We start from the raw sequence: 19,939 nt of genomic DNA on the forward strand, positions 1-19,939 counted from the left end.
GATGACAGAAGTGAGTGCTACGGGCGGTGGTCATTTAGTTCAGTTACCTTTGCTTTCTTGGGTACAGGAACAATGGTGGACATCTTGAAGCATGTGGGGACAACTGATTGGGATACGGAGAGATTGACTATGTCCTTAAACACTCCAGACAGCTGGTCTGTGTATGCTCTGAGGACGCGGCTAGAGATGCCGTCTGGGCCGACAGCCTTGCTAGGGTTAACATGCTTAAATGTCTTACTAACGTCAACCACGGAGAAGGAGAGCCCACAGTCCTTTGTAGTGGGCCGCGGCTGTGGCATTTTATTACCCTCAAAGAGGGCAAAGAAGGTGTTTAGCTTGTCTGGAATCAAGAAGTCAGTGTCTGCGACGTGGCTGGATTTCCCTTTGTAGTCTGTGATTGTCTGTAGATCCTGCCACATAAGTCTTGTGTCTGAGCCGTTGAATTGCGACTCCACTTTGTCTTTATACTGACGTTTTGCCTGTTTGATTTCCTTACGGAGGGAATAACTACACTGCCATATTCCCAGTCACCTTGCAATGGCTTGCGCTTTCAGTTTTGCGCGAATGCTGCCATCTGTCCATGGTTTCTGGTTAGGGTACGTTTTAATAGTCACAGTGGATATAACATCTCCTATCCACTTCCTGATAAACTCAGTCACCGTATCAGTATATTCGTCAATATTGTTCTCGGAGTCTACCTGGAACATATCCCAGTTTACGTGATCAAAACAAGTGTGGATTCCGATTGGTCAGACCAGCATTGAATAGTCCTTTGCACGGGTACTTCCTGTTTGAGTTTCTGCCTATAGGAAGGGAGAAGCAAAATCGAGTCATAGTCAGATTTGTCTAAGGGAGGGTGGGGAGGCATCCTGTAAGTTGGAGTGGCAGTAGTCGAGTGTAGTCAAGGTAACGTTTTCCTCAAATTTGCTGTGTTAAAATCCCCAGCCACAATAAATACAGCCTCAGGAAATGTGGTTTCCAGTTTGCATAATGTCCAGTGAGATCTTTGATGGCCATTGTGGTATCGGCTTGAGGGGGAATATACACGGCTGTGACTATAACCAAAGATCATTTTCTTGGGAGGTAATATGGTTGGCATTTGATTGTGAGGTTTTCTAGGTCAGGTGAACAAAAGGACTTGATATTGTATGGTATCACAATCACACCATGTGTAGTTAATCATGAAACATAAACCCCTGGCCTTCTTCTTCCCAGAGAGATATTTATTCCAGTCTGTGCGATGAACTGAGAACCCAACTGGCTGAACGGACTCAGACAGTATATCCCGAGAGAACCATGTTTCCGTGAAACAGAGTATGTTACAATCCATGATGGCTCTCTGGAAGAAAATCCTCTCCCTGAGCTCATCTACTTTATTTTCCAGAAACTGAACATTAGCGAGTAATATATTTGGAAGCGGTTGGTGGTGCGCCCGCCTCCTGAGTCGGGCTAAAAGTCAGCTCTGAGTCTGTCTTTTCTGCCGGTGAAGATTTGAAACAGCCTCTGGGATCTGTTTAATTGCCCTGGGGGATACAAATGGTCCGGGGAAATTCGTATTCCTGGTCGCATTGCTGGTAATGCTGGTGAGTTACCGTCGCTCTGAAATCCAAAAGTTCTTCCCGGCTGTATGTAATAACACAAAACATTTCCTGGGCTAATAATGTAAGAAATAACACATAAAAAACAAAATATTGCAAAGTTTACTAAGAACTTGAAGCATGGCAGCCATATCCGTCGATGCCATTATCATCAGAATTATGAGGGGAAAAAATCAACTTAATCAATTTTAGAATAAGGCTGTTGTCACGGCCGTTAAAAGAAGAGGACCAAGGTGCAGCGTGGTCAGCGTACATATTCCTTTATTTAAGTGAATACGCCGACAACACAATAAACACTACAAAACAAACCGTGAAGCTAAAGACTATGTGCCTAAACAAAGTCAACCTCCCACAAACACAGGTGGGAAAAAGGGCAGCCTAAGTATGGTTGTCAATCAGAGACAACGATAGACAGCTGTCCCTAATTGAGAACCCTACCAGGCCAAAACATTGAACTACAAAACATAGAACATAGAATACCCACCCCATCTCTAAGGTCAGGGCGTGACAGCTGTAATGTAACAAATTGTGGAAAAAGTCACAGGGTCTGAATACTTACCGAATTCACTGTATACAGTATATATTTCCTTTATTATTAATGAATTAATTAATCAAATGTTTTGCTGCCTCTTGGTCCCCCCACAGGCCTGGGCTTAGGAGCTTCAGCCCCGGTAAGCCCCTGCATTAAACCGGCACTGGAGCCAACTTTTGCAAAAGGCAGTCTAGCTATCCATGCCTCAGTCCCCTCCTGAATTTAGGTGTGTTTTCTGGTGGGGAAACTGAGTTGTAGCACAGATTAAGAAGATATGCACAAATAGAGATGATAGCTACAAGTAATTCCAAGCAAACAGTTTGAAGCACACTTATTCAATCTTACATGATAAAAATTATATCAAAGCTTTTTTCCTTTTCACACCTTTCACATCAAAAACGTTTATATCACCAGTAGAGTGAGCATGGACTAGAAGCTGCAGTAAACTACATGGGGTGCTGTTTAGCAAATGTTAAATTGTGTTTACATGTGATTACATGTGTTTACGGTCATGACATACAAACACACACACACACAGCTTGACAGCAAGATATGTCAGCTTGATAGGTTTTTCTATGTTTTCTTTGTATTTCATTAAAGATATAAAGACATTTTGAAGTAAATGATTGTAAAATAACAACATTTTACTATCTCCACGTTCCTTACATATAAAAAAAATCTAGTTATTACCATTAAAGTGAATGTTGACGAGCCTTACCTCAAAAATGGCACTGTCAAAATGGCTGGTAGACATTTTGTGAGATGTGTGGGAGAGGTAGATCAATAATCCATTGTCATTACCATGGCACACCATAATATTGCCATATTATGCCAGCTCAAAGAATGGACAAAAGCTTTTCTCTTCCTATTACAGTGAGCTTTGAGGGAACATAATTCAAGTATAAAACAGTTCAAATGCATGGTAAATATTTGTGGCATGTGTGCCACGAGTATATCAATAATCTTGTGTCATTGCCATGCCACACCATAAGATGCCCATGCTATGCCAGTTCAAAGATGGAGAAAAGGCTTTTGGGCATCTTATGGTCGATAAACATTCAAGCCCTTTGTTATGGCAAGCCTAAATAAGTTCAGGAGTAAAAATATGCCTATCAAGTCACATAATAATTTGCATGGATTCACTCTGTGTGCAATAATAATGTTAAACATGACTTTTGAATGACTACCTCACTTCTGTACCCCGCACATACAATTATCTGTAAGGTGTCTCAGTCGAGCAGGGATTTTCAAACACAGATTCAACCACAAAGACCAGGGAGGTTTTCTAATGCCTTGCAAAAAAGGGCACCTACTGGTAGATGGGTAAAAATAAAGAAATCTGACGTTGAATATCTCTATGCCTTTGAACGGGTATGGTAGTAGGTGCCAGGCGCACCGGTTTGTGTCAAGAACGGCAACGCAGCTTCCCGTGTGTATCAAGAATGGTCCACCACCCAAAGGACATCGAGCCAACTGGACACAACTGTGGGATGTATTGGAGTCAAACACGGGCCAGCATCACTGTGGAATGCTTTCGAAAACATTGTTGAGTACATGCCACAACAAACTGAGGCTGTTCTGAGGGCAAGGGGGGGTGCAATTCTATATTGTTAATTGTTGCAGGGGTGACAGACTTCCAGTATCTTGCGGTGCATTCAGCAAAGGACGGCTCACACACATCCCTCTACGATAAGATCATCTTGCGTAAACCAGAGAATAATGAGTTCTTTGAGCAGCCTGTGCCCCTCTTCCTTCCTCCACCCATCTTCTCTCGCCTGGACAGTGCTGTGGACTATAACTACCGACCTGAAATCCAACACAAGTAAGCAGGGGCATTGGAGCAGTGTTACACTGCACAGTTTCACCCTCATCAGAGGTAGTGTGTTCAGCTCAGAAACAAATATGCAAATGGTAGTCAACATTTGTGTCAGCAATTATGCGTAGGAATTCCCAACAACAACAACTTTACAACATGGTGTGTTCAACAAAAGGAGCAAGACAGGAAACCCCTTATTTAGTTATAAAGATGCAGGTGCTAATAGATTTGGCCATTGGCCAACCCATAAGGGTTATTAGCTAAACCATTGTGGTCTTGTGTCTTCTGTGCAGAGAAGGCCATTGTCCCCCAACAGTCTCCAGGGATAATCTTATTGGTTTGAGTCGAGCCCTCATAATGCCATCTTCCTCCCTTTTAACGACCAGAACATCCCCACGGAGCCCATGGAGGCTGCCAAGGTCAACTGGAAGAGAGTGTGTGTTCACCCCAGTGACAAAGGCAGAGGAACAACTGAAAGAGGTTAGTACACTTTGCATTGGGCTTCTGAGGTTATTGTGAAGACTGCAGGAAGTCACACACAGCAGGTGATATTTTAAACTATTTGTATTATTGTTAATTACAGATGTGTTAATTAAATATGCATAGGAACATAGCTTTTTTTTCAGTTTGAGCCTTTGCTTTTTAATCCTAATGCTATTTCAAGACTGAAACATTTACTTGGGTGTTAGGCAATAGCAGGGTTCCCCGACTGGTGGCCCGTGGGACGAATTTGGCCAGTAGGTGATTTTATTTGGCCAGTAGGGGATTTTATTTGGCCCCCAAAGTTTTCTGAGCTCTCCAGAGTTTCTGACATACAACATTGTAAAAACACCAGCAAATCATCTGTGATTAAAATTTTGGAAATCTGTTCCAAAGTATTCCCACACATAACAGAGAGATGTGATCATATACAAATGTAAACACAATTTGAAATTATTATGTTTTAGTCAAATATTATATTTGGAGTCTACAAATTATTTGTCATTATCTTTCTGCCCTCTGACGAACAGCTCAAGATAAAAATCAGCCGACGGCTGAATTTAGTTGATGATCCCTAGCCTATAGGCCAGTTTGTATTTTATCTCTATGATTTAGAGGGAATTACAAAGGATGCTCTCAGACCTTGATGACGTTTTCTGTTGGGAAAAAAATGCATTGAAAATAAAGGGAGCGTTTACCCACCTACTTGTTTTACCACTACATCACTGACGTTACCTGCCCACCTAGCCTATATTCTTTACATCACCATGTACAGAGAATGTTCCTAAGGTATTTGTCTGCACATATGAGAAATGTGTTGCTCAATAAGGTATTTTTCTGATCTCCTGATCAGAAATTGGATCTATTTTAAATCATGTAGTTCTCGTTCATGTCTGACTTCTCTCTCATAAAGGCTCTTTAAGAGAAATAAAAATATGTCAAAGAGAAGCAGTTGTTGAGACGTGATATGGAAAATATACACATGGGAAATGTTACTTACATTGCTTTGATATCCCATCTGTGTTGTCTTTCCCCAAACCACACGGTGTGTAGATGTTTGAGAGCCGGCCCATCTGGTCCGGGTACGCGGTCAAGGCCAACCTCGACCTCCACCCTGATAAACTGAAGCTGCTGCTCCCTATCATGGCCTACTATAGGGTGAGGAGACCTAGACCAGCCAATGGAAAAAGCAACAGGAAACACACCTCCACAAATAGCATATGTCTGCTATTTAATTGTCACCATGGATACTACAGCCCAAGGTCACATACCTGTATACCATTCATCAGGATGCCAATTGTTTGGCTGTCTGCATATTCTCTGACACCTAACTAATCTATATGGTGAGCAGACCCAGACCAGCAGGGTGTCAATAAAGGGAAATAGGGCATCTATCTATTTACATGCCATGTCCTATTCGATTCACTTGACTTGAAATTAACCTCTTGAGAGAAGTAGAAGTGGATGGTGGCAAGAGAGAAAGAAGACGCAAACATGAAAATCTATTTGATCAATACACTACATGACCAAAAGTATGTGGACACCTGCTCGTCGAACATCTCATTCCAAAATCATTAGCATTTATATGGAGTTGGTCCCCCCCTTTGCTGCTATAACAGCCTCCACTCATCTGGGAAGGCTTTCCACTAGATGTTTGAACATTGCTGTGGGGACTTGCTTCCATTCAGCCACAATAGCAGCAGTGAGGTTGGGCACTGATGCTTGGGTCGACATCAAGATTGAGTCAACGGAACAACCCATTGTTCTTATATGCCATTCAAATTCCATCGAAAACCTCTCCTGGAGGAGCCTCTAGGTGAGATTTGACTGTGACACCAGAGACCCAGAATACCAGGTGCTGGACTTCAAAATCCGCTGCAGCACTAAGCACAGTGAGGAGTGGGGGCAGGGTGGATGTTTGGTTCAAATTTATCTGGAGGGACATTATACAATCTAATCTCACAGCTTTGTTAGTCCAGTCATCATGCTTTGTTTCATGAGCATGTTTCCCCCTCTGTGAATGTCTTCGGGATATACTATAAATGACATGCCAGTGAAGGCCAAGAGGAGCACTTTCAACTATACCCTGCCAATCACACTTAACAAAGCAGGTGAGCAACTGGGCATATGTCTGGGGTGTTTGTGTGACTGGGGCTGTGTGTGTGTGTGTGTGTGTGTGCGTGCGTGCGTGCGTGCGTGCGTGCGTGTGTGTGTGTGTGTGTGTGTGTGTGTGTTTGTGTATTAGTGAGGATTGTCTCACTAATGTCCCTCTTTGTTGTTCAGTGCCCCAGGCTGCTAATGTGACAGATTTACCCCCTGAGGGCCCTGCTGGTGGACGTAGTGCAAATATAACCAGGTGCCAGCTCAAGGTAAGAGACTAAAGACTTCCCCACAACTTTTTCACATTCTACATGATACACTGTACTTACAAAAATAATGTCACAGTAATAAGACATCATATGCTAACCCCCCTCTACCATGTCTCTTGTTTGTCCAGGAGTCCTCATATATATTCCGAGATGGGACCCTGCCTCCCCACAGGCAGATGTTCTACCAGCTCTGTGATCTGGACATGGAGAGGTAAGATCCAACATGGTATACGGGTGATTCCAGACGAGATTGGCCCAAAAATATTTATAATGTTTTGGATCTTCCTGAAATAAAATCCGTAGAAAGGTCCTTTGTGGGATGTATGTTTGGCGTACCTATTGAAATCTGTATCCAAAATAACTATTGAGAAATAACTAATTCAAATTGGGACATTTTTTACATTTTGGATTTACCTAGGTCTTCTTTAAGACACTACAACAATGAGTCTATAGATGCTACAAAGCCAGACTTAGTGTCATTTGAAACAGTACTGTGTGCTCTGAAATATGAGTAGTGTTGAGATTAAGAATACCATTTCTGTACATTAATTTATGGTTCATTAAAAATATACACCTACATTTCTTAGGTACCATTTTTCATTTTCATTTTTTGGCATATTGTTTTATACAATATACTCTACAAGTGCATAACATTTCCAGAGTTGGTTCTCTGCTACTTTTGAAGTTATGATACAATATATTGGTGTTGCTCATAAAATGTATGGGCAAATGGATTCAAAGGAACTCCTTCTGCTGGTTGTAACGGTGTCACGTTCCTGACCTGTTTTTCCTTTTTCTTGTGTTTATTTAGTTGGTCAGGGCGTGAGTTGGGGTGGGTTGTCGAGGTGTTATTTTCTTGTTGGGTTGCTTGTGTTCGGCCGGGTATGATTCTCAATCAGAGACAGCTGTCAATCGTTGTCCCTGATTGAGAATCATACTTAGGCAGCCTGTGATTCACGTGGTTGCTGTGGGTGGTTGTATCGCGTGTCTGTGTTTGTACCACACGGGACTGTTTGCGATTTGTCACGTTTGTTGTTTTGTATGTTAAGTGTTCATTCTATTTTCATTAAATATGAACACTAACCACTCTGCATATTGGTCTGATCCTTCTCGCCTCTCCTCCTCGTCCGAGGAGGAGGATTACGACGATCGTTACAAACGGTCGTCAAAGTCGTTCTCCTCCTCAGACGAGGAGGAGCATGGATCGGACCAACACGCAGCGAGGTATGTAGACATAATGATTTATTAACAAGACGAAACACTATGAACACTTGAACAAACTACAAAACAATAAACAAAGTCAACAGACCTGAACAAACAAACTTACATAATAACACGAAGAACGCACGAACAGGAACAGACTACAAACACGAACGAAAACGAAACAGTCCCGTGTGGTGCGACATACACAGACACGGAAGACAATCACCCACAAACAAACAGTGAGAACAGCCTACCTTAATATGGTTCTCAATCAGAGGAAACGTCAAACACCTGCCTCTAATTGAGAACCATATCAGGGAACACATAAACCCAACATAGAAACACAACACATAGAATGCCCACCCCAACTCACGCCCTGACCAACTAAACACATACAAAAACAACAGAAAACAGGTCAGGAACGTGACACTGGTGACTTACTAAATATGCAATCCTAAAGGAGGGCTGTGAATGGCCTATAAATTCAATAAATAAATGGGTCAGCTCACACAGTAAGGTTTCAAATGACACCAAGAATGGCTTTGTAGCATCTACAGCATCCACAGACTCATTGTTGTAGTGTCTAAAAGAAGGCTGGGATATGTGAAAAATTGCCTAACTTTAATCAATTATTTCTCAATAATGATTTTGGGTACAGACTTCAAAGATATGTCAAACATCCTTCCCACAGGGAACCTTTCTATGGATTTCAATTCAGAAAGATTCAAAACATCATTACAACAGTGCCTTCAGAAAGTACTCAGAATTATTCCGTATTTTGTTGTGTTACAGCCTGAATTCCAAAGGAATTAAATCTATTATTTTTCCCAGCCATTTACATACCATACCCCATAAAGTCCCAAAAAATGATTTTAGTATTTTTAGCAAATTTATTGAAAATGAAATACGGAAATATTTCATTTACATAAGTATTCATACCCCTGAGTCAATACTTTGTAAAGCATATTTGGCAATGATTACAGCTGTGAGTCCTTCTGTCAAATTGATTGCTGATCATTGCTAGACAACCATTTTCAGGTCTTGTCATAGATTTTCAAGTAGATTTAAGTTTAAACTGTAACTTGGCCGCACCATTCACATTCCCGTTGGGAAGCAACTCCAGTGTAGATTTGGCGTTGTGTTTTAGGTTATTGGCCTGTTGAAAGGTGAATTAATCTCCTAGTGTGTGGTGGAAAGCAGAATGAACCAGGTTTCTTTTTTCCTGGAAAACTCCCCAGGCCTTAACAATTACAAGCCCATAACAGGATGGAGCCCCCATATGCTTGAAAATAGGGAGAGTGGTACTCAGTAATGTATTGGATTTGACTCAAACATAACACTTTGTATTCAGGACAAAAAGGGAATTGCTTAGTCAAATATTTAGCAGTATTACTTTAGTGCCTTGTTGTAAACAAGGCTTCCTTCTTTTCACTCTGTCAATTAGGTTAGTATTGTGGATTAACTACAATGTTGTTGATTCATCTTCAGTTTTCTCCTAACACAGCCATTAAACTCTGTAACTGTTTTAAAGTCACCATTGGCCTCATTTAAAGTCACCATTGGCCTCATAAATAGAGTTCCTTGTAGTCATGGCTCTGAGCACCTCCCATAGTCTGTTTTTGACTTGGGGACTGTGAAGAGACCTCTGGTGGCATGTCTTGTGGGGTATGCATGGGTGTCCGAGCTGTGTGCCAGTAGTTTAGACAGACCTCTGGTGGCATGTCTTGTGGGGTATGCATGGGTGTCCGAGCTGTGTGCCAGTAGTTTAGACAGACCTCTGGTGGCATGTCTTGTGGGGTATGCATGGGTGTCCGAGCTGTGTGCCAGTAGTTTAGACAGACCTCTGGGGGCATGTCTTGTGGGGTATGCATGGGTGTCCGAGCTGAGTGCCAGTAGTTTGACAGCTCGGTGCATTCAACATGTCAATACCTCTCACAAATACAAGTAGTGATGAAGTCAATCTCTCCTCCACTTTGAGCCAGTACATCCATGGGTCAGCCGTGCTGAACTGTTCTGAGCCAAGTCCCTCTTTGTGGCACCTGACACATGACTGAACAATAGTCCAGGTGCAACAAAACTAGGGCCTGTAGGACCTGCCTTGTTGATTTTTATTTTTTTTTCACCTTTATTTAACCAGGTAGGCTAGTTGAGAACAAGTTCTCATTTGCAACTGCGACCTGGCCAAGATAAAGCATAGCAGTGTGAACAGACAACAACACAGAGTTACACATGGAGTACACAATAAACAAGTCAATAACATGGTAGAAAAAAAGAGAATCTATATACAATGTGTGCAAAAGGCATGAGGAGGTAGGCAGTAAATCGAATAATTACAATTTAGCAGATTACAGTGTTAATTACAAATTAACACTGGAGTGATAAATCATCAGATGATCATGTGCAAGTAGAGATACTGGTGTGCAAAAGAGCAGAAAAGTAAATAAATAAAAGCAGTATGGGGGGTGAGGTAGGTAAATTGGGTGGGCTATATACCGATGGACTATGTACAGCTGCAGCGATCGGTTAGCTGCTCGGATAGCAGATGTTTAACCTGTCTAGGATGAGGGTGCCGCTAGCGGCACTCCCCCCCCACCCCCACTGAAAAACCAGTGCTGCGAAATTCAAAAAAAATATTTTTTTTAAATATTTAACTTTCACACATTAAAGTCCAATACAGCTAATGAAAGACACAGATCTTGTGAATCCAGCCAACATGTCCGATTTTTAAAATGTTTTACAGGGAAGACACAATATGTAAAGATGTACATCTATTACCTAAAAACACATTAGCATAATCCACCATCTTTTATTTGTCCACCAACACCAGTAGCTATCACCAATTCGGCTAAACTAAGATATTTATAGCCCCTAACCAAGAAAAAAACTCATCAGATGACAGTCTGATAACATATTTATGGTATGGGATAGGTTTTGTTAGAAAAATGTGCATATTTCAGGTAGATGGCATAGGTTACAATTGCACCCACCGTCACAAATGGACTAGAATAACTACATAGAGCAACGTGTTTACCTACTTACTAATCATCAAACATTTCGTAAAAATACACAGCATACACTAATCGAAAGACACAGATCCTGTGAATACAGACAATATTTCAGATTTTCTAAGTGTCTTACAGCGAAAACACAATAAATCGTTATATTAGCATAGCACATAGCACATAGCAGCCCAGCATTGATTCTAGCCAAAGTGAGCGATAACGTCAACATCGCCAAAATATATTATTTTTTTCACTAACCTTCTCAGAATTCTTCAGATGACACTCCTGTAACATCATATTACACAATCCATATAGAGTTTGATCGAAAATGTGCATATTTAGCCACCAAAATCATGGTTAGACAATGTGAAATGTAGCCCAGCTGGTGAGAAAATGTCCGTGCGCCATATTAGACAGTGATCTACTCTTATACATAAATACTCATAAACGTGACTAAAAAATATAGGGTGGACAGGGATTGATAGACAATTTAATTCTTAATACAATCGCGGAATTACATTTTTTAAATTATCCTTACTTTTCAATACAGTTTGCGCCAAGCGAAGCTACGTCAAAAAACATGGCGTCCTAAGCCACTAACATTTTTCGACAGAAACACGATTTATCATAATAAAAATGTCCTACTTTGAGCTGTTCTTCCATCAGTATCTTGGGCAAAGGATCCTTTCTTGGGTCTAATCGTCTTTTGGTGGAAAGCTGTCCTCTTGCCATGTGGAAATGGCAACTGCGTTCGGGATGAACTGGAAGCGTGCCCAGCAATTCACAGCGTTTCAGAAATAAATGTCCCAAAATCGCACTAAACGGATATAAATTGCTATAAAACGCTTTAAATTAACTACCTTATGATGTTTTTAACTCCCATAACGAGTAGAAACATGACCAGAGTAATATTACTCCCTCCACTAATGCTTGGAACAAGTGCGGGTCGATGTCCTCCAGGCGCATTACGCAGCAAGAAAAGAGTTCCTAGCTACAGGGTTTTTTAATTTGTAGTGCCTGTGAACGCGCAATCGACCCCATTCAAATCGTCATCACGTAAAGGCATCCAGGGGAAGACGTAAGCAGTGTCCGTATACTCATAGCAATAACTGTGACCTTTTAACTGACTCCAGATCAGGGGCCAACATTTCTGAAATCTGACTCCATGTCAGGGAAATTGCTGTAGAATGGGTTCTGTTCCACTTAGAGACAAAATTTCAACTCCTATAGAAACTATAGACTGTTTTCTATCCAATAATAGTAATAATATGCATATTGTACAATCAAGAATTTTGTGGGAAGCCGTTTCAAAAATTACACGATTAGCATAAATAGTGACAACAGCGCCCCCATCCTCAACAGGTTAAAGTTGTTGAGGGAGATAAAAGTCTCCAACTTCAGAGATTTTTGCAATTCATTCCAGTCGCAGGCAGCAGAGAACTGGAAGGAAAGGCGTCCAAATGAGGTTTTGGCTTTAGGGTTGATCAGTGAGATACACCTGCTGGAGCGCGTGCTACGGGTGGGTGTAGCCATTGTGACCAGTGAACTGAGATAAGGCGGCACTTTACCTAGCATAGCCTTGTAGATGACCTGGAGCCAGTGGGTCTGATGACGAACATGTAGCGAAGGCCAGCCGACTAGGGCATACAGGTCGCAGTGGTGGGTCGTATAAGGTGCTTTAGTAACAAAACGGATGGCACTGTGATAGACTGCATCCAGTTTGCTGAGTAGAGTATTGGAAGCTATTTTGTAGATGACATTGCCGAAGTCGAGGATCGGTAGGATAGTCAGTTTTACTAGGGTAAGTTTGGCGGCGTGAGTGAAGGAGGCTTTGTTGCGAAATAGAAAGCCGACTCTAGATTTGATTTTGGATTGGAGATGTTTGATATGAGTCTGGAAGGAGAGTTTGCAGTCTAGCCAGACACCTAGGTACTTATAGATGTCCACATATTCTAGGTCGGAACCGTCCATGGTGGTGATGCTAGTCGGGCGTGCGGGTGCAGGCAGCGAACGGTTGAAAAGCATGCATTTGGTTTTACTAGCGTTTAAGATCAGTTGGAGGCCACGGAAGGAGTGTTGTATGGCATTGAAGCTCGTTTGGAGGTTAGATAGCACAATGTCCAAGGAAGGGCCAGAAGTATACAGAATGGTGTCGTCTGCGTAGAGGTGGATCAGGGAATCGCCCGCAGCAAGAGCAACATCATTGATATATACAGAGAAAAGAGTTGGCCCGAGAATTGAACCCTGTGGTACCCCCATAGAGACTGCCAGAGGACCGGACAACATGCCCTCCGATTTGACACACTGAACTCTGTCTGCAAAGTAGTTGGTGAACCAGGCAAGGCAGTCATTAGAAAAACCGAGGATACTGAGTCTGCCGATAAGAATATGGTGATTGACAGAGTCGAAAGCCTTGGCCAGGTCGATGAAGACGGCTGCACAGTACTGTCTTTTATCGATGGCGGTTATGATATCGTTTAAATGTTTTCTTGCCTAACATCATTATTTGGAAACGGTATATTGATGATATTTTTGTTCTATGGAGGGGTGATGTAAAACAGCTCCAGGCGTTCCATGATTTTCTTAACTCCTGTTCTGAACATTTGAGATTTACTATGCAATCTGATACACGTCAAATCAGTTTTCTTGATCTTCTGATCTTGTGTGAAAATAATGTTCTATACACTGATCTTTACAGGAAACCTACTGATCGTAACAGTTTGTTGAGGGCTGACAGTTGTCACCCACTTCCCTTGAAAAGTAGTTTGCCCTACAGCCAATTCTGTCGAATCAAAAGAATTTGCAAAAAACAATCAGATTTCGACAGAAATATGGCTGAGACGCTCAAGGTTCAAGGAGAGGGGGTACAAAAATGATCAGATTAATAATGCCATTGAGAAAATTCAAAACAAAACGAGACATGACCTTTTTCAAGGGCAGTCTCGCAAAAAGACGCATTCTTGCATTTTAACTACCCGCTATTCAAAGCGTTCTGAACAAATTAAGGGAATCGTTCACAAACATTGGCATATTCTTAAATCCGATGATAGTCTCGGTAATGTGTTTTCTGACCTTCCCTTGGTCGTATTTTCGCGGGGCAGAAATCTCCGAGACCAATTGGTACACTCTGATTTAACCCCCCAAGATATTTCTGAACAACGTCTATTTGCGCCCCTATTGGATGGTAATTATAAGTGTAATGGCTGTGCCCAATGCAATGGCACTTATAAATGCAGATTCTTCAAACATCCACAAATAGGGACTTCGATCCCAATCAAAGGTGTTATTACGTGCTCCACTAAGGCAGTTATTTATCTCATAACTTGTCCTTGTGGTAAGAATTATGTGGGTAAAACAAAGCGTGAATTAAAAGTACGTATCTCAGAGCATCGTAGCACCATTAGGTGCAAAAACTTGACCTACCCAGTTGCGGCCCACTTTTTGGAGGCAGGCCACTCGATTTCATCTTTGCGTTATATTGGCATCGAACATGTCACCCTCCCTAGGAGAGGGGGTGACCTTGATAATTTATTGTTAAGACGAGAGGCTGCTTGGATATTTTATTTAAAGACCCTTGCTCCATTCGGTCTTAATGTGGACTTTGATCTGAAGCCATTCTTGTGATTGTTGTGTTTGTTGTGACTTTGCCATTGTGGTTGTTTGTAGGCTTGTGTGGTCTTTAGTGAGTCTATGATCGTATGCTATCCATTTGTATTAATTGTATGTTGCTCATTCTATGCCGTTTTAATATGAGTAATTAACCAATGATATTAGGCCACTGTTGGCCATGATTACAGACACCTGTGTGTCTTGACACTATATATAAACGAGTCATCCCGCAGTGTCTGTGATTGTACCCTGATGAAGACAGCTTGCCTGTCGAAACGTTGGTAATTAAATATTTTTGCATCAGAGCTCCTAGAGTGTGCGGCTCTCCTTTATTTTCATGATAACGTTTATGACCTTGAGCGTGGCTGAGGTGCACCCGTGACAGGCTCGGAAACCGGATTGCACAGCGGAGAAGGTACGGTGGGATTCGAGATGGTCAGTGATCTGTTTGTTGACTTGGCTTTCGAAGATCTTAGATAGGCAGGGCAGGATGGATATAGGTCTGTAACAGTTTGGGTCCAGGGTGTCTCCCCCTTTGAAGAGGGGGATGACCGCGGCAGCTTTCCAATCCTTGGGGATTTCAGATGACACGAAGGAGAGGTTGAACAGGCTGGTAATCGGGGGTGCGACAATGGCGGCGGACAGTTTCAGAAATAGGGGGTCCAGATTGTCAAGCCCAGCTGATTTGTATGGGTCCAGGTTTTCCAGCTCTTTCAGAACATCTGCTATGTGGATTTGGGTAAAGGAGAAGCTGGGGAGGCTTGGGCGAGTAGCAGCGGGGGGCGGGGCTGTTTGCCAAGGTTGGAGTCGCCAGGAGGAAGGCATGGCCAGCCGTTGAGAAATGCTTGTTGAAGTTTTCGATTATCACGGATTTATCGGTGGTGACCGTGTTACCTAGCCTCAGTGCAGTGGGCAGCTGGGAGGAGGTGCTCTTGTTCTCCATGGACTTTACAGTATCCCAGAACGTTTTGGAGTTAGAGCTACAGGATGCAAATTTCTGCTTGATAAAGCTGGCCTTTGCTTTCCTGACTGACTGCGTGTATTGGTTCCTGACTTCCCTGAATAGTTGCATATCGCGGGGCCTCTTCGATGCTATTGCAGTTCGCCACAGGATGTTTTTGTGCTGGTCGAGGGCAGTCAGGTCTGGAGTGAACCAAGGGCTATATCTGTTCTTAGTTCTGCATTTTTTGAACGGAGCATGCTTGTCTAATATGGTGAGGAAGTAACTTTTAAAGAATGAACAGGCTTCCTCAACTGACGGGATGAGGTCAATATCCTTCCAGGGTACCCGGGCCAGGTCGATTAGAAAGGCCTGCTCGCAGAAGTGTTTTAGGGAGCGTTTGACAGTGATGAGGGGTGGTCGTTTGACCGCGGACCCGTAGCGGATACAGGCAATGAGGCAGTGATCGCTGAGATCTTGATTGAAGACAGCAGAGGTGTATTTGGAGGGCAAGTTGGTCAGGATAATGTCTATTAGGGTGCCCATGTTTACGGATTTAGTGTTGTACCTGGTGGGTTCCTTGATGATTTGTGTGAGATTGAGGGCATCTAGCTTAGATTGTAGGACTGCCGGGGTGTTAAGCATATCCCAGTTTAGGTCACCTAACAGAACAAACTCTGAAGCTAGATGGGGAGCGATCAATTCACAGATGATGTCCAGGGCACAGCTGGGAGCTGAGGGGGGTCGGTAGCAGGCGGCAACAGTGAGAGACTTATTTCTGGAGAGATTAATTTTTAAAATTAGAAGTTTGAACTGTTTGGGTATAGACCTGGAAAGTATGACAGAACTTTGCAGGCTATCTCTGCAGTAGATTGCAACTCCTCCCCCTTTGGCAGTTCTATCTTGACGGAAAGTGTTATAGTTGGGTATGGAAATCTCAGAATTTTTGGTGGCCTTCCTAAGCCAGGATTCAGACATCAGGGTTGGCAGAGTGTGCTAAAGCGGTGAGTAAAACAAACTTAGGGAGGAGGCTTCTGATGTTGACATGCATGAGGCATGCATGCAAGCATGAGGCTATTAAGAACACCTTATTGTGGACAGACTTCTCACCATCTTAGCTACTGTTGTATCAATATGTTTGGACCATGACAGTTGACAATCCAGGGTTACTTCAAGCAGTTTAGTCTCCTCAACTTGCTCAATTTCCATATTATTCATTACGAGACGTAGTTCAGGTTAAGGATTTAGTTAATGATTTGTCCCAAATACAATGCTTTTAGTTTTTTGAAATATTTAGGACTAACGTATTCCTTGCCACCCATTCTGAAACTAACTGCAGCTCTTTGTTAAACGTTGCAGTAATTTCAGTCGCTGTAGTAGCTGACATGTATAGTATTGAGTCATCCGAATACATAGACTCACTGGCTTTACTCAACGCCAGTGGCATGTCGTCAGTAAAGATTGAAACAAGTAGACATCTGCCCTCTTTATCCACAATATAGCAGGGTGTGTAAAGCCATAACACATACGTTTTTCAAGCAACAGACTTTGATCAATAATGTCAAAAGCCGCACTGAAGTCTAACAAACAGCCCCCGCAATCTTTTTATCGTCAATTTCTCTCAGCCAAACATCAGTCATTTTTGTAAGTGCTGTGCTTGTTGAATATCCTTCCCTATAAGAGTGCTGAAAGTCTGTTGTCAATTTGTTTACTGTAAAATAACATTGTATCTGATATGTGGGGAACAGAGATGAGGTAGTCATTAAAAAATAATTATTTGGGATCGGTATCCCATCCACGGGACAGTTGAGCTAACATAGGCTAATGCGATTAGCATGAGGTTGTAAGTAACAAGAAAATTTCCCAGGACATAGACATATCTGATATTGGCAGAAAGCTTAAATTCTTCTTGATCTAACTGCACTGTCCAATTTAGAGTAGCTATTACAGTGAAGGAATACCATGCTATTGTTTGAGGAGAGTGCACAATTTTGAACATAAAAAGTTATTAATAAACAAATTAGGCACATTTGGGTAGTCTTGATACAACATTTTGAACAGATATGGATCAGTCTAAAACTTTGCAAATACACTGCTGCCATCTAATGGCCACAATCTAAATTGCACCCGGGCTGGAATAATACATTAAGGCCTTTCACTTGCATTTCAAAGATGATGGTACAAAAAAATACAAAAGAACGGTTGGTTATTTCTTTTGTATTATCTTTTACCAGATCTAATGTGCTATATTCTCCTACATTCCTTTCACATTTCCACAACCTTCAAAGTGTTTCCTTTCAAATGGTACCAAGAATATGCATATTCTTGCTTCAGGGCCTGAGCTACAGGCAGTTAGATTTGGATGTGTCATTTTCGGCAAAATTCTTAAACACAAAAGGGCGGATTCTTAAACACCATTATTGCACAGAGAGGGACTCCATGCAACTTATTACGTGACATGTTAAGGGAAATTTTACTGTTGAACTTCTTTAGGCTTTCCAATTGAATACTTATTGACTCAAGACATTTCAGCTCTTAATTTTTTATGAAATATGTTTTTTTTTTTTTTTTTTTTACATAATTACACTTTGACATTATGGGGTATTGGGTGTAGGCCAGTGACAAAAATATATATATATTTAACCTATTTTAAATTCAGGCTATAACACAACAAAATGTGGAAAAAGTTAAGACTTTTTGAATTTGTGTGAATCTTTGGGCCAATCTCTTTTGGAATTGCAGTGGCAAAAATCTCTGCATGTTGTTGGCTGTTTGTGTCTAATGTTATAACCCTGCTCCTGGCTCAGCATAAGGAACGTGATCAGTCGGAACGATGGCCAGGAGGAGGAGTGTGACGAGAGGGATGGCTGGTGTCTGATGACCTCCGAGATATCATGTCCTCTATGATCAAGCAGGTTATCCGTGCCAAGAGGTCAGGTGACCCCCCCCCAAAAAAACAACAACCCAGGACCGAGTTTGTGAAACCCTGCCCTAGACGACTAAATAAAGGCTTGCTCACCCGAGTAATGTAAAATCGATCGGATTCTCTTTCATTCCTGCTTCTCTCACGGAGCGAGGGCATTAAATGATTGGGGAGAAAATGCAATAACTCTAAAATAGCGGAAAGATTTTCTGTTCAAAATTTCCAAATAACCTCAGTTGACTGGTTTTAAGGAGATTAAAGTCTGGGAAAACGATCCAACTTGTTTCTGATAATATTAAGTTCTACTTGGATGCATATTTTATGTGGTTGGTTGGAATACTGTCAGCTTTTATATTGCTGAAAAAGATAGCATTTCCACACTCCTGTTCCCGAGACAAAATTAACATTTGGTTTATGAATTTACTGCAAGAAATGCATAATTCAGCAGGAGTTAATATTATGTTATGCTTCATGTGAGAGGTTATAGGCCTACAGTCGATGTCCATTTCACCCATCTGAACTTCAACGGTTCGCTGACCAGGGGGTTCGGCCACACCTTCCGCACCCCTTCTTCTGCTATCCCTGATGTGGAGTGAACTAGTGTGGTCCAAGATTAACCAAACTGTAGGCCCAGTCACCATGAGAATACTTTCCTCTAGCTCTGGACACAACAGTCTGTCTGTCTGAGGTTTTGGTTACTTCCCTACTGCCGGTGTGCAAGTGTGGGCACAATAAGGAGTGCAATCTAGTATGTTAGATGACATGTGGATCAATTAATTGTGAAATAAGTGTGTTTGTGTGAGTATACAGTGTATGTTTTGTTGACTTGTTGATGTAAGATTTAAATCAAATATGGGGACACAGTGAATGTTTTAGTTGTTTCTATGTCAATCATGCAGTATATCTGTGCTTTCTGCAGCACCATAGTCTTCTGGACCTGAGAGTTCTGTTACCAGGAGAAAGACCCTAGAGAGTGGAGAGGATGATGATGAAGAGGAGTGACAATGAGAGGCAGACAGAGATGTTGGATTATATGTGAGGAAGGACACAGTCTATCCCTGCCCTGAGCAATGGACTGGAATTGTTCAAACTTGCTTCGTTCACTGAAAAAACATATATTTTTGTGTATTTGCAAATTAGTGTGAATAAATGTGTTTAAGTTGAGGAGTGATCTTTCCTCCTTTATTGCCCACAATGGAAAAATGTATTCAGGAGAAGTGTATCGGTTGTCAATAAGCTATCAGTTGGTGAGTTTCTGGCTGTACACATAACCAATGGAAAAAGTGACAGGAAAGACACCTCCCAAAATAGCATGTGTCTGCTATCTAACTCTGTCACCATACATACTACTGCCTACACCCAAGGTCATATACCTGTACACCATCCACCAGGATGCCATTTGTTTTGCTGTCTGCATATTCTCTGACACCTAACTAATCTATCAATTGTAAAGATTGAGTTACATGA

At 41.9% G+C, this 19,939-nt stretch overlaps 1 pseudogene; it reads left to right on the forward strand.

Annotated features, from left to right (window-relative positions):
• The first annotated feature begins 990 nt into the window (after positions 1-990).
• Positions 991-19,510, forward strand: LOC129863287 (general transcription factor 3C polypeptide 5-like; annotated as a pseudogene).
• Positions 19,511-19,939: the final 429 nt, after the last annotated feature.

This window comes from Salvelinus fontinalis, chromosome 10 (assembly GCF_029448725.1).
Source record: "Salvelinus fontinalis isolate EN_2023a chromosome 10, ASM2944872v1, whole genome shotgun sequence".
Taxonomy (NCBI): domain Eukaryota; kingdom Metazoa; phylum Chordata; class Actinopteri; order Salmoniformes; family Salmonidae; genus Salvelinus; species Salvelinus fontinalis.